General features: G+C 40.9%; 1 protein-coding gene across 18 annotated transcripts in view; it reads left to right on the top strand.

Annotated features, from left to right (window-relative positions):
• The window catches only part of LACC1 (laccase domain containing 1), a 61,277-nt gene that overhangs the window by 29,357 nt on the left and 11,620 nt on the right, over positions 1 to 20,300 (top strand). For 5 of the 18 annotated variants that reach the window (XM_019936506.3, XM_073795232.1, XM_073795235.1 and 2 more), the window contains 2 exons: positions 11,609 to 13,486; positions 14,788 to 15,184. The exons of 4 other annotated variants lie outside the window; for them this stretch is intronic. The gene's annotated coding sequence lies outside the window, so the exon portion shown is untranslated. The remainder of the gene's footprint in view (positions 1 to 11,608; positions 13,487 to 14,787; positions 15,185 to 20,300) is intronic. 9 more of the 18 variants (XM_073795233.1, XM_073795227.1, XM_073795229.1 and 6 more) reach the window with 3 other exon arrangements.

Here is a 20,300-nt window from a genome sequence, read left to right as displayed (position 1 = left end):
ATGTTGTTGGCTGTAGGTTTGTCATATATGGCCTTTATTATGTTGAGGTAAGTTCCCTCTATGCCCACTTTCTGGAGAGTTTTTATCATAAATAGGTGTTGAACTTTGTCGCAAGTTTTTTCTGCATCTATTGAGATGATCATATGGTTTTTATCCATCAATTTGTTATACATCAATTTGTGGTGTATCACATCGATTGATCTTCATATATTGAAGAATCCTTGCATTCCTGGGATAAACCCCACGTGATCATGGTGTATGATCCTTTTAATGTGCTGTTGGATTCTGTTTGCTAGTATTTTGTTGAGGAGTTTTGCATCTATGCTTATCAGTGATATTGGCCTGGAGTTTTCTTTTTTTGTGACATCTTTGTCTGGTTTTGGTATCAGGGTGATGGTGGCTTTGTAGAATGAGTTTTGGAGTATTCCTCCCTCTGCTATATTTTAAAAGAGTTTGAGAAGGATAGGTGTTAGCTCTTCTCTAAATGTTTGATAGAATTTGCCTGTGAAGCCATCTAGTCCTGGACTTTTCTTTGTTGGAAGATTTTTTAATCACAGTTTCAATTTCGTTACTTGTGATTGGTCTGTTTATATTTTCCATTTCTTCCTGGTTCAGTCTCGGAAGTTGTGCTTTTCTAACAATTTGTCCATTTCTTTCAGCTTGTCCATTTTATTGGCATAGAGTTGCTTGTAATAATCTCTCATGATCCTTTGTATTTCTGCAGTGTCAGAGGTTACTTCTCCTTTTTCATTTCTAATTCTGTTGATTTGAGTCTTCTCCCTTTTTTTCTTGATGAGTCTGGCTAATGGCTTCTCAATTTTGTTTATCTTCTTTGAGAACCAGCTTTTAGTTTTATTGATCTTTGCTATTGTTTCCTTCATTTCTTTTTCATTTATATCTGATCTGATCTTTATGATTTCTTTCCTTCTGCTGACTTTGGGGTTTTTTTGTTTTTCTTTCTCTAATTGCTCTTGGTTAGGCTCTTTATTTGAGATGTTTCTTGTTTTTTGAGGTAGGATTTGTATTGCTATAACTTCCCTCTTAGAACTGCTTTTGCTGAGTCCTGTAGGCTTTGGGTCGTTGTGTTTTTATTGTTATTAGTTTCTGGGTATTTTTTGAATTCCTCTTTCATTTCTTCAGTGATCTCTTGGCTATTTAGTAGGGTATTGTTTAGCCTCCATGTGTTTGTATTTTTTACAGTTCTTTTCCTGTAATTGATATCTAGTCTCATAGCGTTGTGGTCAGAAAATATACTTGATATGATTTCAATTTTCTTAAATTTACCATGCCTTGTTTTGTGGCCCAAGATATGAGCTGTCCTGGAGAATGTTCCATGAGCACTTTGAGAAGAAATATCATTCTGTTGTTTTTGGATAGAATGTCCTATAAGTATCAGTTAAGTCCATCTTCTTTAATGTGTCATTTAAAGCTTGTGTTTCTTTATTTATTTTCATTTTGTATGATCTATCCATTGGTGAAAGTGGGGTGTTACAGTCCCCTACTATTGTTATGTTACTGTCGATTTCCCCTTTTATGGCTGTTAGCATTTGCCTTATGTATTGAGGTGCTTCTATGTTGGGTGCATAAATATTTACAATTGTTATATCTTCGTCTTGGATTGATCCCTTTATCATTACGTAGTGTCCTTCTTTGTCTCTTTTAATAGTCTTTATTTTAAAGTCCATTTTGTCTGATATGAGAATTGCTACTCCAGCTTTCTTTTGACTTCCATTTGCATGGAATATCTTTTTCCATCCCTTCACCTTCAGTCTGTATGTATCCCTAGGTCTGAAGTGGGTCTCTTGTAGACAGCATATATACGGGTCTTGTTTTTGTATCCATTCAGCCAGTCTATGTCTTTTGGCTGGAGCATTTAATCCATTTACATTTAAGATAATTATCGATATGTATGTTCCTATTACCATTTTCTTAATTGTTTTGGGTTTGTTTTTGTAGGTCTTTTCCTTCTCTTGTGTTTCCTGCCTAGAGAAGTTCCTTTAGTATTTGTTGTATAGCTGCTTTGATGGTGCTGAATTCTCTTAACTTTTGCTTGTCTGTAAAGGTTTTAATTTCTCCATCAAATCTGAATGAGATCCTTGCTGGGTAGAGGAATCTTGGTTGTAGTTTTTTCCCTTTCATCACTTTAAATATGTCCAGCCACTCCCCTCTGGCTTGCAGGGTTTCTGCCAAAAGATCAGCTGTTAACCTTATGGGGATTACCTTGTATGTTATTTGTCGCTTTTCCCTTGCTGCTTTTAATATTTTTTCCTTTGTATTTAATATTTGAAAGTTTGATTAATATGTGTCTTGGTGTGTTTCTCCTTGGATTTATCCTATACGAGACTCCATGCACTTCTTGGACTTGATTGCCTATTTTCTTTCCCATGTTTGGGAAGTTTTCAACTATAATCTCTTCAAATATTTTCTCAGTCCCCTTCTTTTTCTCCTCTTCTTCTGGGACCCCTATAATTCGAATGTTGGTGCATTTAAAGTTGTTCCAGAGGTCTCTGAGAGTGTCTTTAATTCTTTTCATTCTTTTTTCATATTCTGCTCTGCAGTAGATATTTCCACTATTTTATCTTCAGGGTCACTTATCCATTCTTCTGCCTCAGTTATTCTTCTATTGATTCCTTCCAGATAATTTTTGATTTCATTTATTGTGTTGTTCATCATTGTTTGTTTGTTCTTTAGTTCTTCTAGGTCCTTGTTAACACGTTTCTTGTATATTCTCCATTCTATTTCCAAGATTTTGGGTCACCTTAACTATCATTATCCTGAATTCTTTTTCAGGTAGACTGCCTATATCCTGTTCATTTATTTGGTCTGGTGGGTTTTTACCTTGCTCCTTCATCTGCTGTGTGTTTCTCTGTCTTCTCATTTTGCTTAACTTACTGTGTTTGGGGTCTCCTTTTCACAGGCTGCACGTTCATAGTTCCTGTTGTTTTTGGTGCCTGCCCCAAGTGGGTGAGGTTGGTTCAGTGGGTTGTGTAGGCTTCCTGGTGGAGGGGACTGGTGTCTCTGTTCTGGTGGATGAGGCTGAATCTTGTCTTTCTGGTGCGCAGGGCCATGTCCGGTGGTGTGTCTGTGAACTTAGTATGATTTTAGGCAGCCTGTCTGCTAATGGGTGGGATTCGTTCCTGTCTTGCTAGTTGACTGTCATGGGGCATCCAGCACTGGATCTTGCTGGCTGTTGGGTGGATCTGGGTCTTAGTGTTGAGATGGAGATCTCTGGGAGAGCTCGTACCGATTGATATTACATGGGGCTGGGATGTCTCTGGTGGTCCAATGTCCTGATCTCGGCTCTCCCACCTCAGAGCCTCAGGGCTGACACCAGGTCAGAGCACCAGGACCCTGTCAGCCACACAGCTCAGAAGGAAAGGGAGAAAACAGAAAGAAAAGTTTATTAAATTAAAATAAAAAAAGAGAGAAACCAAACCAATAAACAAATCCACCAATGATAACAGGTGCTAAAACTATACTAAGATTAAATATAAAAACCTGAAACAAATCAGTCATTGACAGCCGACCCCAAGTCTACAGTTGCTCCCACAGTCCACCACCTCAATTTTGGGACGATTCGTTGTCTATTCGTGTATTTCACAGATGAAGGTTACATCAAGTTTATTGTGGGGATTTAATCTGCTGCTCCTGAGGCTGTTGGGAGAGATTTCCCATTGTCTTCTTTGTTCGCACAGCTTCTGGGGCTCAGCTTTGGTTTTGGCCCAACCTCTGCATGTAGGTTGCCCTCAGGCATCTGTTCCCACCCAGACAGGATGAGGTTAAAGCAGCGGCTGATTAGGGTGCTCTGGTTCACTCATGCTGTGGGGAGGGAGGGGTACGGTAGTTATAATCGGAATGTGGGGTGAGCCTCCAGTGGCAGAGGCCGGCATGACGTTGCAACAGCCTGAGACGCACTGTGTGTTCTCCCAGGGAAGTTGTCCCTGGATCACGGGACCCTGGCAGTGGCGGGCTGCACAGGCTCCCCGGGGTGGGGTCTGTGGATAGTGACCCATGCTTGCACACAGGATTCTTGGTGGCAGCAGCAGCAGCAGCATTAGCATTTCATGCCCGTCTCTGGTGTCCGAGCTGATAGCTGTGGCTTGCGCCCTTCTCTGGCACTAATTTAGGTGGTGCTCTGCCTCTTCTGGGCAGACAGGGAAGGAATCCTCTCTCCTCACACACCCCGAAACAATGGTCTGTTGCCTCTTCCGCAGGTCCAGAATTTTCCCCGGACTCCCTCCCAGCTAGCTATGGCACACTAGCCCCCTTCAGGCTGTGTTCACACAGCCAACCCCAGTCCTCTCCCTGGGATCTGACCTCCGAAGCCCAAGCCTCAGCTCCCAGCCCCCACCTGCCCCGGCGGGTGAGCAGACAAGCCTCTCGGGCTGTTGAGTGCTGGTCGGCACTGATCCTCTGTGCAGAAATCTCTCCACTTTGCCCTCTGCACCCCTATTGCTGCGCTCTCCTCCATGGCTCTGAATTGTCCCTCCCGCCCAACCCCCATCTCTGTCCATGAATGGTCTTCCTAGTGTGTGGGAACTTTTCCTCCTTCACAGCTCCCTCCCAGAGGTGCAGGTCCTGTCCCTATTCTTTTGTCTCTGTTTTTTCTTTTTTCTCTTGCCCTACCCAGGTACGTGGGGATTTTCTTGCCTTTTGGGAAGTCTGAGGTCTTCTGCTAGTGTTCATTAGGAGTTGTTCCACATGTAGATTTATTTTTTATGTATTTGCGGGGATTAAGGTGATTTCCATGTCTTACTCCTCTGCCATCTTGAAGGTCCTCTCTGTAATATATTTTGAAATTAGGATGCCTCCAGCTTTATTCTTCTTTCTCAAGATCTCAAGATCAAAGTAGCTTTGGGCTATTCAAAGTCTTTTGTGATTTCATATGAATCTTAGAATTTTTTTTCTATAAAAAATGCCATTGGGATTTTGATGGGAATAGTATTGAGCCCTGTAGATTGCTTTGGGTAGTATGGGCATCTTAACAATATTAAGTCTTCCAATCCATGAACATGGGATGTTTTCCATTTACTTGCATTTTAAATTTCTTCTTTAATTTCTTTCTTCAGTGTATTACAGTTTTCAGAGTACAAGTTTTTCCAACTACTTGGTGAAGTTTATTTTAAGTATTTTATGCTTTTTGATGCTACTGCAAATGGGATTGTTTTCTTACCTTCCTTTTTGCATGGTTCATTGTTAGTATATAGAAACGCAACTGGTTTTTGTGTGTTTTTCTATCCTGCAACTTTACTGAATTCATTATTGTTCTAAGATTGTTTTTGGTGAAATCTTTAGATTTTCTGTGTATAGGAACATGTTATCTGTAAACAGAGATCATTTTACTTTTCTCTTTCTGATTTGGCTGCCTTTTCTTTGTTGCCTAATTGCTCCAAGACCTTCAGTACTATGTTGAATAGACGTTCACCACTAAATTTTGATCAATTACAGGTCACAGTGATTCAATCTCTGAAATATATTTTCCTTTTCTCTCTTTCATTCCAACACTGCTGCCACTCTGGTTTTTGTCACTTCTTTCTCTGCAATAGCCTAACTGATCTCTTCTTGATCCTAGGTTGCTCCTTTCTTTTTCCACCTGCCAGTGGAGTGAACGTTCAGCAACAAAATGCTCCCTTTCTTAAACACATTAATGACATGTATTCCTATAACTTTGGGGACAAAAATAACATTTTCTTTTGCAGGTAAGGCCCTTCACAATCTGATTTCCACACACCTCTCTAGTTTCATCTTTTACCAGTCCTTCATACAAACTATTTACCAAAAAGAACGCCTATCATCATCTAAATACTGTGCACTTTCCTACTTCTGGGCTGTGGTGCAAGCTCTGAACATCATAAGATCTTTTCTAGAATATCTTCTCCGAATCTGCCTCTTATCCTTCTACTCATTCATCATCAGTCAGCTCAGTGTCATTGCCACCTAATTTCATTCAGTGCCCTTCTTTTGTGCTCTTATAGTGTGCATATCATACATTCATCTTTTTAGCTAGACCACATGCTTCTAGAGTTGTTACTCTATGCTTTAATATATTTTATAGTATAGTCATTGATTATTTTTACATTCTAACAAAATAAAAGAATTGAGGGGATACCTATTGAGGGAATTGGTGATGTTGAGCTGCAGAATAGAATGGTGTGGAAGGGTGAGGTGGGCAACAGAGGGGTGGTGGATCATGATACCTGTTTCCACACCTGAAGTCTTTCATAATGAAGGGTTTATATGTCCATCTGGGGGAGATTGCAGGGGAGCAGATTTTCTCTTGATGTAAGAAAAATGAACAGAGTTTTCTGAAGAAAGAATAGGCTACTGGGTCAGGAGGAAGTGAATAAATCACTTCTGGGTCTGTTTCGAGAAATGTTGGACTGTCTCTCCTGATTGAGTAATGTTTCTGTTGAAGGAAGGAATTCAGCCTCTTCTGGAGGGTTTGGTCAGATGGCCTATGACATCTCTTCCAACTTTTACATTCCACCATTATTTTCTAAAATAAAAAAAATAAAAATTACAGCTTCTTTTAAAAGAACGAGATACCACTATATATCCAATAGAATGGCCAAAATCTGGAACACTGACAATACCAAATGCTGGCAAGGATTTGAAGTAACAGGAATTCTTATACATTGCTGGTGGGAATACAAAATGGTACAACCACTTTGGAAGAGAGTTTGGTGGTTTCTTACAAAAATAAACATACATCTCCAGTAAACATATAATCCAGCAATTGTGTTCCTTGGTATTTACCCAAATGATTTGAAAACATAGGTCCATATAAAAAACCTCCACACAGATGTCTATAGTAGCTTTATTTATAATTTCCCAAACTTGGAAGCAACCAAGATTTCCTTTAGTAGGTGAATGGATAAATAAATTATGGTACACCCAATCGAATATTATTCAGTCCTACAAAGAAATTAGCTATTAAGCCATGAAAGATACAGAGGAAGCTTAAATGCATATTACTAAGTGAAAGAAGCCAATATGAAAAGGTGACATACTGTATGATTCCAACCTAATGACATTCTGGAAAAGGTAAAACTATGTAGACCATAAAATGAAAAGTGGTTGGGAGGAATGAATAGGCAGAGCATAGTTTGTTTTTTTTTAAGGTAGTGAAAGTACTCTGTGTAATATTATAGTGATGGATATATGTCCTTATACATTTGTCCAAATCCATAGAAGGTATAACACCAAGAGTGAAACCTAAGGTAAACTATGGACTGTGGGTGATTATGATGTGTCAATGTAGGTTCATCCTTGGTAAAAAAAAAAGTACCATTCTGGTGAGTGATATTGATATTGAGGGAGGCTGTGCATATGTTGGGCAGAGAACATAGGGGAAATCTCTGTACCTTCCTTTCAATTTTGTTGTAAACCTAAAGCTGCTCTAAAAGATAAAGTCTTTAAAAAACTAAATAACAGCTTCTTCACACTTAAACCTTGAAAACAGATTGACCTACATAGTACTACTTAGAAGGTTTCAGTGAAGCCAAAGGAACACAGGCCCCTCTCAGAATTCAGGTTTGAACTTAATTATTGCAAAGGTGTTTGATAGTGTGGCTTCCTGATTTCTGTCGTTCACCCTTTTCCTCATCAGTATCCCATTCCTGATGGCCAACATCTAACAGTACAATGATCAAGGAACAATGTTTTATGTATCCTAAGATACCTATCTTACTCTATCTTGTGTTACATTCCTTTTTGTGCTTGAATATCTACCCAATTAGATTGTGAACGATGTCTTAAATTTTTATGTACCCTCTGTAGCTTTTATATCTGTCCTTAGCGAGGATTCCACAAATGATTGTTAAGGTGAATTGAATTTAGGCTACAGGATGAAACAGATTCAGCTAATCCATTCTAAAACATTGTAGTAGGGGCTTCTCTGGTGGTGCAGTGGTTGAGAATCTGCCTGCCAATGCAGGGGACACGGGTTCGAGCCCTGTTCTGGGAAGATCCCACATGCCACGGAGCAACTAGGCCCGTGAGCCACAACTACTGAGCCTGCATGTCTGGAGCTTGTGCTCTACAACAAGAGAGGCCGCGACAGTGAGAGGCCCACACACCGCGATGAAGAGTGGCCCCTGCTCGCCACAACTAGAGAAAGCCCTCGCACAGAAACAAAGACCCAACACAGCCAAAAATAAATAAATAAAAATTAAATAAAAAAAAATTACCCTCTAAAACATTGTAGTAATCTACCAGAGGGATAAAAATAGGAAAAAAACAAAACAAAAACCATGAACATGGGACCTCAGGATACTCTGGCATTTCAGTTTCTGAAATGTGGCAGTTTGGTAGTACTGGCAAGTTGGGAAGAGAGGTATGCCAATTACAGGGTGAGGAGGTGAACAGTACAGCTGAGAGTCAAGAGGACTGAGCACCTATGTCCTGACTTAGCCTCAAGTGGTCCTCAGTAGAATCTAACAGGTAGACCCTCCTGGGGATCCAGGAAATACTGCAAACACAGGGAATTCAGTCCATTGTTAATGTTGGCCAGATCACAGACAGTATGAGTTAGGAAATACCAGAATTCACAAAGCAAGAATGTTTCTGTCTTTTTCATAGGCATCTAAAAATAGAATTAGCTACCAAAGAGAAAGAAAGAAACAACCAGATTTTTCAAGAGGAGGAGGAGAGGTTGTAATTCCTCTTTTTTTTTGCGGTACGCGGGCCTCTCACCATTGTGGCCTCTCCCGTTGCGAAGCACAGGTTCCGGACGCGCAGGCTCAGCGGCCATGGCTCATGGGCCTAGCCGCTCCGCGGCATGGGGGATCTTCCCGGACCGGGGCACGAACCTGTGTCCCCTGCATTGGCAGGCGGACTCTCAACCACTGCGCCACCAGAGAAGCCCCCCTCTTTTTTTTTTCTTCCAGATTTTTCTATGGCTAGCAAAACTATGCTCGTCAATCCTTTGGTGTTGACAGCAAAGTATCCCACAGTATCTGCCAGGTAGCTGTTGATCTGTAAATCATCCACCTTCTCCCATACTTATTGCCTCTGGAGGGCCCCTGTGGGGCAGCCTCCTGCTTGAAGCTGAAAATAATTGCTGATCTTTATAAAGGCAGAGAGAGGCCTGAGGGAAGGAATACTGGACATAGAGACTAGTGGCATTGGAGAAAGGGGAGCTGACTAGTTTGCAAAGTAAACTTTTCCTCAAAAATTCAATTGAAAGCATTCACAAGTCTGCACATCCAGCCTTGTTGGCTGGTCATCTGCGGCAGCAGAGTTCAGATATGATGACAGAGCTATGTGAATCCTGGGTGGAGAGACATTCCCGTGATGTGCCCTGTGGGACCTTCTGCCTTCCTGCTGACAGCATCATCTGTTCCAAAAAAAAAAAATTATGCTTCTAATTAAGACTGAAGCTGAGAAATTTTCCTGACAGGGGTGGAAGTTGTAGCATGCATGGCCCATTAGATTTGCATTCTTTGTTCAGTGGGACATAAAGTCACTACTTTATCAACAAATTGAAACACCGAGGATATTCTCTCTCTCTGACTTTCCTACATACAATCATTACACCGCCCCACACGCATGCATGAGACACACACATCCAGTTACTACTTTAGAGTAAGCTCTTTTTTTTCTTTTATAGTTTCAGGTGGAATCAATCAGTCAATCAATTTCTCTGTGTGTCTCTGTCTCTTTCTCTCTTTCTTCAATATTTCCCAGACTTGTGGGGGACTTTCCCTCCAGATTTGGTGGTTTTAAATTCAGGACAACCCTGATAGAATAAAGACTTTTTACCACTAAGGAGATTTGAGAAAAATAGGCCTCTATCCCTAAAGGAAATAGCGAAAGTTCATTCCTAACAATTTTTTGAATGGGCATTAACTGCTGAAATAAGTGAAATAAGTTGACAGTTTCCCACAGTGGCTAATTTGAAGGGGATAAGAGGTACCTAGAAGTACAGAGTTTGGTGCATTTGGTAAAAATAAAACAGCCTTCTTACTTTATAATGACAGCTTGTGTTATAGGTTTCTTCCTAAAGTGGAAATGTTGCCAAGGCGATACCTTGGCAATCTTCTACATGGCTGCTTTTCACATTAATCCACACAGGCTTCACGGACGTTAATCTTTATAACACACCTATGCAGTCCAGAAAGGCAGAATATATTGTTTTAGTCCGTTTTTCATGAAGGGAAAGAATAATAGAAAACAAATGTTTCTGGTCTCCACTCGCCTTTCCAGGACACACTGTCAATGACCAGACCTGGGATTTTGAAATGGCCTTAGGACCTCAGTCCAGGACTGTGGAGAAAACAGAGCAGGAGACCTAAAGAGAATGAATGTAACAAGCCAGATCAAGGACGCAGCTGCTGATCAGAGCTGGAAGGTCTGCCACTGAGACAGCGTGGAGGCCAGGGGGCAGAAGCCCAAAAGGAACCAGAGCCAAAAGTCACAGTTAGCAAAGCTCAGAGCCAAAGCACAAGACAGGAACCAAAGAAGCAATCAACACTGAGCAAGAATGTCCAGTGTCAGCGTTCAGAAAGTGCCCTTGTGACCTCCCTTGGTGTAGTAGCGCTTCCTTAGCCCCAGGGTGGGCGGCCCCTCTGGAAAGCAGCCCCTACAGCTGGGCTTGAGGAGTGATTAACCTTGGAGTCAGGGTGAGCTGTTTCAATTTTTACTAGACCTTCCACTATGAGGAGACAGAGACAAGATCTTTATGCCCAAGATGTCTCTGGAGTCATAAAGTTCACCAAAGTGGTATCCTAGGGGCAAGGCTTGGACTAGGGTGGGCGAGTGAGGTGCCTAGGGTGCCAGCCTTAAGGAGGCATTCACTCATAGTGTCAGACAAGTGCAGGTCACTGAGGCTCAGAGAGGGGAAGGATGCTTCCCTGCCCAAGGCTGGGCAGCACTGGCCCTGACACCCGATGGCCTCTGTTTCCCTTTGACATTGGGCCACGAGTCCATTCTGAATCAGAGTCTGGGGACCCCATGGTGTTTCTTGAAACAAAATATATGATTAATATTTAGCGTCTCCCTGGCTTTTAATAATGTAGGATGGATGAAAATAAACTCCTAAATCAATGTAACAGAAAAATGTTGGCTAACGCCACGGTAAAGACATTTTCTCTTATCCATTGGCTGGCCAGGAAGTTCTAAATACTTTCCCAAGAGTATCTGCTTCAAAAAGAACAGAGAGAAAGTTACTGAGAGACCCCAGCAAATGTTTGCTGAATGAATAGATAATGAATTAGAACTGACAACAGAGAGAATAGGACTCACATGAACCCCATGAAAATATTCAGTATTCTTCCTTTTAGTTCCATCTGGTGATTAACAGGCTTGGTTTATTTTTATATACTAAATTTTTTCAAGCGATATCTATATTAAGTGTCCAAAAGCTTTTCCTCTGAAACTTATCATTTAAATCACTTCAGTTGACTCTGATCCCAACCAAGTAAGATGTTAAGGAAAGAACAAGAGAAATAGTATAAAACTTTATCCAAGAAGACTTGTTGGTTAATTTTGATTTGGGGTGTTTGTGAAGAGCTCCCTCAAATCCATATTCTAAATCTAAATGGAGTATCTTCCGTTTTCCAGTCAAGAGTCATTTTCTTTCTTTCTTATTTTCCACTGGGCTCCACAGATTGGGCTGTCTTCTGTCTGCTTCTGAGGCTGTCATCCATCTCCAGGGTTTATAGTTGCTGACAACGTGCTTCAATAATTCACAAGGAACAGGACCCGTTTTGTGTTCCCCCTTTTTTCAGTTGGCTCAGTGATGCAAAGCAGATTAAAAGCATGCTTTTTGTCAGTGAAGTAAGTCGAGAGGTATCAGAGACACCCTACGAGGAGTAATAACTGAAGGCGTTACTGCTATTAAATGTTTTCCACCAAAGCACGACTGGATAAAACCAGAAACACACTGGGGTCTGCCTGGCACCCTTGAATCCTGCTTGCCCGGTGACTGTACTCAAGAATACCCTGTCTAGCCTCCAAAATGTGGAGTTGATTTATTCCGGCTCTCAAGGTTTAAGGAAGGGAAATCTAAGGACAAAATGAAATTTTAAATTCACTCACTCAATTTATATAACCTGTGGCATTTGTTTGCTAATTATCTTGGTAAGATGTTTAAGTAGCAACTATTAGGCATTCTTCCCATAACTCTCTTCAAAAGAAGATGCCTTTTATTTCTGCGCAGCTTCAGACAACAGAGCAGGAATGAGAAGGCCACACAGCCGTGACTTTCACTCTTCAGAGAAGGAGCCTCCTGGGGACGTGCCGTTGCTCGTGTGTCTTTAATATGAGATGTAAAAAGTTCTGTGTCAGGCTGAAGTCCCCAGACTGGCCTCATCTCAGAGGAGGCCGGAGCCTGTCAGGGCTCCCATGTCAGGGCTCCCATGTCCTGACTTTGTTGACTGATTTCTGCTTATTGAAATTCAGCCGCAGCAGCAGCAGAAGCTGCCTCCTCCCTGTAGCTAGCTCCTATCCCTGTGCAAATAAGACTGTGGCTCAAAGGCTTTGTAAACCACGATTTCCAGGGCCAATTTCAATACTCCGGTTCCTCTCTGAAGCCAATAACCAGACCCACACCAGAAGGTGGACACACCCCTCCAGATAAAGAATGGACTTATTTAGGTTCATGCAGAAAGCAAAGAGGAAAGAACAGGGTGGATGATACAGTCCTATACTGGCCCTTGTAACTGAGCTGAGGGCTGCTTTGTGGAACCTGGCTGACTACCTCACCTGCTCGTGTCCACATAGCACGCCCTCTGCACGACCTTGGCGTGCCTTGCATCTTCAGTTTGGTTTTGGCATTAGTGGTTTTCATAGATTTTTCTCCCTCATATTTTCCACATATCTCATATCATTATTAAAAGTGTATTTTGGATAGACTGGTCCTAGCCATTGAGTAAAAAATTCTGCTTTTGAAAAGTATATTTGTAATGGAATATTGCAAGGCTCACGATCTGGAAATCAGCTGACATCTGCTATGTCCTTATATGTCAATACACATAAATGTACACAGATATACAGGTAGATAGTTCTACACATAAAATATTAACTATATTTACATGTGGTTTTCTTTAGGTAAGTAAATACAAAACTTAACCTCAGTTCCACTTGGCTTTTGGCAAGAAGTTGTCACCTAGTTTTTCATCCAATTGGCAAATGCACATAATTAATAAATGAGTTTAAAGGATACAATTTTTCCTTTTGTTTTCTTTAAAATGCAATTTGAGATTGGAGTAAAACAGAATAAATATCAATGGAGGCCCAAAACCTTACAAACACTTTAATAGGATAGGCCTGTGGTAGCTGGAACCATAGCCCTTGAGGGCCACACTGATCCAGAAATTCCAGTCATCAAAACCTGACTTTTTTTTTTTTTTTTTTTTGCTTCTCCATCATATTCTGAAGCTTGTGGTAGCCCTAAAAGGGTTGCCAGTTCACTCTTACAACTTTGCCCCATGCTGAGGAAAGAACTGACTCCAAAATGTGTTCTGACAATGACATCGTCACAAAGGTGAGTCTTCTTGGTGTTAAAACTATCATGGCTGCAGATACAGGGGATGTGCTCTTAGGCTTCACTGCAGGGATGCTGGGAGCGACTAGCTTCCCCAGGTGGATGCCACACAGACACACCAAAACGCAGGAGTGGGTACATGACTGTGAGATGCACTGGTCCTGTCACATACTGCACCATCAGAGACTGGCTCAGCAGAGCACTGGAATGGTACATTCAAGGCATAGCTGAGGCAGCAGCTTTGAGATTAGGGTAAGGAAGTGGGGGTCATCATCTAGGGTGCACTGTGTACTTGATATCAACGAATACTATACGGTGTGACATCCTCAGTAGGTAGAATACATACTTCCAGGAGTTAGGGGTCAGGGCAGGAATGGCCCTGCTTACCATCACTCCGTTACCTGCTTGGAGAATTTCTCTTCCTCTCCTTGTTTCTCTGAGTTCTGTCCTGGTTCCCTCTGGTCCTTCCACCAGAGGACACAGAGTCCTATTAAACTATAATCGACAGCTCAGCACTTTGGGTTCCTTGTGCCAAGGGACCAACAGGCAAGAAGGGGGTGACTCGTGGCATCAGGAGGAGGTTGGGAGACTGTCATACAGTGGAAGAAGGGAAGAATATATTTGGCACCCAAGTGATTTTTTTAGGTGCCTCTTGGTACTACTTTGCCCAGTGTTGACAGTAATAGGCAAGTTTAGAAACCTTAGTCAGAGAAGGACGTGGTGACTGGGAGCTCAGACCCCTCTGGTCAGGTTCATGCCACCAGGTAAGACACCCAGACCTGTGGAGATGCTAGGTGAGGTTGAGGAGAATATAGAATGGAGGTGGAGGAGGAGACAATGCGTTTCACTTGTGATCCCAAGACTGGCTGCTCAGCTGGGGCTGTGTTTCTTGCCACTAAACCTCAGTAAGTTTACCTGAGGAAGAATACACCACAAAGCTGCCTCCAGAATGTATACAGAGCAGTGGATTCAAAGGGTGGACTCGTGACCTCCGTGAAGTGCTACCTAGACCCTCATTCAGGACCAAAAAACTTGCTCCCCAAGCTGCTGGGAGTACTGCAGACAGATAGCTTTTGCTGTCAGCTTACTTTGGGAATTGTCTCAACTGAAGAGAGCCCCTGGCATCCAGGAACTGGTTGACCTGGGGATGTCAAACTTGTTGCCTCTTGCTAAAATGGTGTATCTCTAGATCTTGCAGCTTCGTAACTCAACTGTGCGGTTTGCTGAGGTTTTTGTTAAGACTGCAGTTGTAGCCCAACATCTCCCTTCATCCACTCCTCTTATTTTCCTTCTTTCCTCAGGTGTTGATCAAGAGAACCTCTAATAAACTTCCTACATGCAAACCACTCCTCAGTCTCTGGTTCCTGGGGAACCTAACTTGCAGCAGTGTTAGGAAAAAAATGAAACAGGGAAATGGAATAAATATCAGATATCAGGAGGGGCTGCCTAGTTAAGATGGTCAGGTAGGACTCCTCCAAGAAGTTGATATTTGAGCCGATGTGTGAATGAGAAGGGGCACAGAAAGATCTGGGGGGGCGGGTAGCCTCCCAGACAGAGGAAAGTATGAAGACCCTGAGGGGAGAATGAGTTGGACGTGTTCCAGAAAAAAAGGAAGGCCAGTGTTACGTGTGATAAATGAAAAACAGGCCGGTAGAAAAAGCTGCTGGATCATGGAGTTTGAACTTTATTCTAAATACAGTAAGTAATTATTAACAATAATTTAAAATATTACTTTGACTTCTGTGTAGTGAATGACTTGCAGATGTTGAAAGTAGAATCGGGATGAATGGTGAGTTATAAGGTCACCCAGGAAAGAAATGGGGTGTTTTGGATGAGGGTGGTGATGGTGGAGTGTGATTGATTTTTGCTATTTATTTTGGAGGTGAATCTAAAAGAAGTTGTGATGGGTTACGTGCAGGACAATGAAAAAAGAATAATTAAAGATGACCCCTAGGATAGGCCTGAGCAACTGGGGCCCCGTCACTAATTGGGATCTGAAAGACTAGCAGAGGAGAATGTTTGAAAGGAGAAATCTAAAGCAACCTGAGGATGGGGTACAAAGTTCCCAGAGAAAAGAACAGATTCAAAGTTTATATTACCTAATTAAGTAGTGAATTCAACTTTGTCAATCTTTTCCATCCTTCTGTGCTTCAGTTTCTTAGTTTTCCAGTCTTTCCTAGGCAGTTATGAGATTTTGTAGGCCTCAATCTATAATTATCTATAAACTGGTTTAAGTTTCTCAGAGAGTTTGCATTTTCAGCCACCTCCCAAGTGACACTGATGCTGTGGTCAGAGGACATTTTGAGCATCAAGGTTCCAGTCAGACAGACCCAGTTTTGAATTATTTCCCAGTCAATTATTAGTTGTATAATATTCGGGAAGTTTAAATCTTCTCAGAACTTTCATTTCTTTAAAAATAGGAACAATATACCTACTTCATAATGTTACTGAGAGAATTAAATGATGTCATGTCTGTAGAGCATAAAGCAAGCAACCCAGCTCCTCACTCACAACAGCGTTCACTAATTTAGTCTCCCTCCCACTCCGTCTCAAAAAGGGTGTCTATTCACAAATTATATTAGAATTTAAAAAAATCATTATAAGGCTATTGGCATTCAGAGAATTAAGATGTGTGGTTTTGACTACAGCTAAGTAACTCGAATGGTCCACAGAACGTAGTCTTTTGAATTTTGCTGAACTACGTATTTAAGTCCTATACACTGAGGTGACGGTCATTGGCAGTAGTGAGTCACTTTCCTGGGGTGAAACCTATCCAAGGTCAAGCATCCTCATCTCAGACCAACTTTATGGTTCTTAGCTCATTGTCCCATCCATGCACCTTTTGTGAAGCAAGAAAATCTCTGTATTATGGAAAATGCCCCTGCTAAACAAAGGCACAAACAGAAAAAAACAAACAATTTGAACCAACCAGTGAAGAGTGTTGGCATGAAAGTGAGGAGAAAGCTAAGAAATCTAGGAAAAGAATGATGCTTATACAGCAAACTAGGAGTTTGGGATAAATTATGGAGTGGGAATGCCACACTGGCAGTGGTTTGGATTCACGATATGAGTGCTTTTACCATGTGCCCCATAAGGAAATAAGGAAAGGTAATTCACACACTATTTCAATAAATTTTCCAGACGGAATTCATACTGTTTGCTTCATAAATGAGTCTATCCTCTATTTAGAGAATTATGAAGGTCTTAAGGGGTCAATTAAAAGTTTTTAATGATGCTTGACTGAACTTTATGGAAAAAATTCTGTGCTACAATGGCATCTGTGATTTGGGGAATCTGTAAATTGTAAGGTGGAAATTGTTAACCATAAGATTGGTAATCACATTGTAAAGAGAGAATTGGCATCTTTAATTTCTTGATTTACAATAAGACCATGGTGTTTGTCAATAGATATTCAGCACCATGTACACAAAGTACAGGGGCAAATGAGACATGGATACTGCGCTCTTTTGAGGAAGGGAAAACACTGGCTCCATGATGCAAATATAACCCTGAAAATTAGGAAGGTAAATTGTCTTGGGGAAAGAATACTGGGATCTATGACTGGCAGATGCTCATAACATAGGTGCATTTAAAACAGCTGTTAATCCCTTGGTAATCAAAGAGACAAAAGGGAGATATAATTTATTATGATACTAAAGCACTGAGCTAGCTCTAAGAAATCTGACACAGCCTAGAAGTGATCAGCAAATCTCAACACTTTTGTTTTCTGTCAAGTCACTTAACTTTGGATACTCTCTGTGGTAGCTAGGGCTAAAACATGCCTAAAGATAGATATATTTCCACAAAAAAATAATTTTTATACTCACATCCATAAAAAAAGAAAAACCAGCATTCTCACTTTCACAAGGCTTCGATCAGTCTCAACACCATGGTGTTCCTTTCATTTGAACCTTGTAATCCTTGTAGGGTGGATGATCCCACATTCCATGGTTGTTTGAAGAGTCTTGAGTTGAATTCTGTGGACATGTTGGTCTGTGTTGCAGAAAGACTGGTATTTCCTAGGTCAGGTTAAAGGAAGTGAACCACAGGATTGATTAAAATTCCATTGGGCACTAATTCCTTTGTATTATCTTCTGGAATCCTCACTTAAAATGCAGATGCTCTAGGGAGGGTAATACATTAAAGAGCATTAAGGAGTAACACTATCAAGAGAGCTGCCAAGGTCAGTTTCCATCCTAATAATGTCCACAGAATGTCACTCATTCTTAGTAGGCTGTTCAAGACTTTTTCAAGAATTCACTTTAAAGTCTTATCAGAGAGCTCCTGGTCTCCTGAGTGGAGATAGGCTAACCATTTGTATTGCTCCAGTGAAATGGGAGGAAAAAATATAGTGGCATACAAGCAGTCTTTATCAAAGGGGGGAAGTAAACTCTTGTTGAGTGTCTCCCGTTTCCCGGGCTGTGTCCTATGAGCTTTGGATATGGCATCTCATCAAATCCTTTCTCCAGTGTCATTGTGCTCTTACTTCTATCACCGTTTTACGGATGGGAAACTGAGGCTATGGGAGGTTAAGTAGCTGCCATGAGGAGCTGACCTTGGAGTCAAGGTTGCCCTATCTCCTTTCAAAGCTCATTAACCCAGGAAAAGAGATCTTACCTAGGAAATTTGGTCTAAGGCATTTTGGTTCTCTCCCTCACAACCCAGGTCCATATAATCCTGACTTGTACAGAGGCTTTTCAAGAGAAGCAAAGTAGAGGAGAAAAGGTTAACATGCTAAGTATTATGAGACTTATTATTGAGCAGGACTGGAGTAGCAATGGAAGGAAGGCTATTTCCCATGTCCTATTTGGAAGAAATGCCTCATTTCTTTATTTTTAGAATGTTTAGAAAATTATTCTGTGACAAAGCTAAACATAATCTTACCATATGATCCAGCGATCGTGCTCCTAAATGAGCCCAAACTTAGGTCCACATAAAACATCGTGCACACATTTTTACAGCCGCTTTGTTCAAAACTGCCAAAATGGGAAGCAACCAAGATGTAATTCAATAGGTGGATGGATAAACAAATTGTGGTACATTCAGACGATGGAAAATTATTTAGTGATAAAAAGAAATGAGCTAGTGAAAAAGACAGGGAGGAAACAGCGCATACGGCAAAGGAAAGAAGCCAGTCTGAAAGGCTACATACTATATGATTCTCACTATATGACATTCTGGAACACAACTTTAAACAGAGTAGAAATAGCAGAGGTTGCCAGGGGTTCAGTGGGGTTGGTGGTGTGGCGGAGGGAGCTGAACAATTGGCACACAAAGCATTTTTAGGGCGGGGAACTATTCTGTATAATACTATAACGGTGGATACATGACTATGCATTTGTCAAAACCACAGAACGGCAGAACACGAAGAATGAACCCTGATGTAAACTATGGACTTTAGTTAATAATAATGTGTCAGTATTGGTCCATCGATTGTACGCACAAATGTAAGATGTTAGTAATAGGGAAACTGTGGGCAAAATGTGGGGTATCTTGGAAAGAGAGTATAAGGGAACTCTCTGTACTTTCTGTTCCATTTTTCTATAAACCTAAAACTGCTCTAAAAAGTACATTAATTTAGAAAAATCATTCTAAGTCTAGACAATAATATTGTACTATAATTATGTGATGTGATAAATAGTGCTACAACGGCAATCATATTACAATACAAAAGTGTATCAAAGAACATGTTGTACATCTTAAGTTCATACAGTGTTATGTGCCAAATATATTCAATTAAAAAAATCATTCCAGGACTTCCCTGGTGGTCCAGTAGTTAAGACTCTGTGCTTCCACTGCAGGGGAAGTTGTTGGGGAACTAAGATCCCACATACTGTGTGGCATGGCCAAAAACTTTTTTAAAAATTCAAATATTTAAAAACAAAACTTCAGGTGGATACAGTCTATGGACCACCACTTTGTGATCTCTACTGAAAATGTTTAGCTTGGTTTCCAGCACTCAATAAATGCTAGTGTTCAACAAATTAAAAAAAAAAATAGAAAGTAAAAAATAAAAACATAAAAATTCCAGAACTATTCCATTCTTCAAATGTCTTATTAAACTATAACAGATATAAGTAGAGAGTAAAGAAGGAATAAGAATAGTGTAAAGGAAAGGAAGAGGCAGAAAAAATATGAGAATTATAATAAGCTAAAAAGAAATTTGTGCCAGCAGAGGGAAAAAAAAGGAGATTAGAAATTTACAGAGCATCTCTTCGTAGTCTTTTTTCTTCTTTTCTTCCTTTGTTCTTTTCTGGGGTATGGGCTGGGTAGAAAGACTTCAGCAAGCTTAGAATGTGGAATACAATGACAGCATGCACTCGTAAAAATAGTCTATGCACATTCCCCCAGGCAGGCATTTTACTTAGGGCTGACAGAAGCCTAGGATATCTGGAACAGTCTATATTTATGAGATGATTAAACTTGAGATGGTTAAACTCTAACTTCTGGGTGGTTGGGGGAAGAGAATGTATAACGTGCTGCCACTGGAGGAATCATGGGGCTGAACAGTTGGGAACCAGCTTTCAGCTTGGACTCCAAGTGTAAATAGGGCAGATGGGGGGGGAGGAGTGCAGGGTGCTGGAAATCAGCGGTAGAGGTAATACGGAGGCTCAGAGTGAGTGAGAAGGAGCTTAGAGGATTGGAGAGGTTCTCTTCCAAACAACTTTTCTTTTCTGTTGAGGAATAATATTGCTACAATGGTGCATATATATATATTATATTATAATTATACATATATTACACACATATATTATATGTATAATTACATACCTTACATACATGCATACATACATGTATAATATACATTATACAT

The sequence above is a fragment of the Tursiops truncatus genome, chromosome 18 (genome assembly GCF_011762595.2).
Source record: "Tursiops truncatus isolate mTurTru1 chromosome 18, mTurTru1.mat.Y, whole genome shotgun sequence".
NCBI lineage: Eukaryota > Metazoa > Chordata > Mammalia > Artiodactyla > Delphinidae > Tursiops > Tursiops truncatus.
Note: the sequence above shows the minus strand (reverse complement) of the source record. Positions and strands in the feature narration are given on the sequence as shown.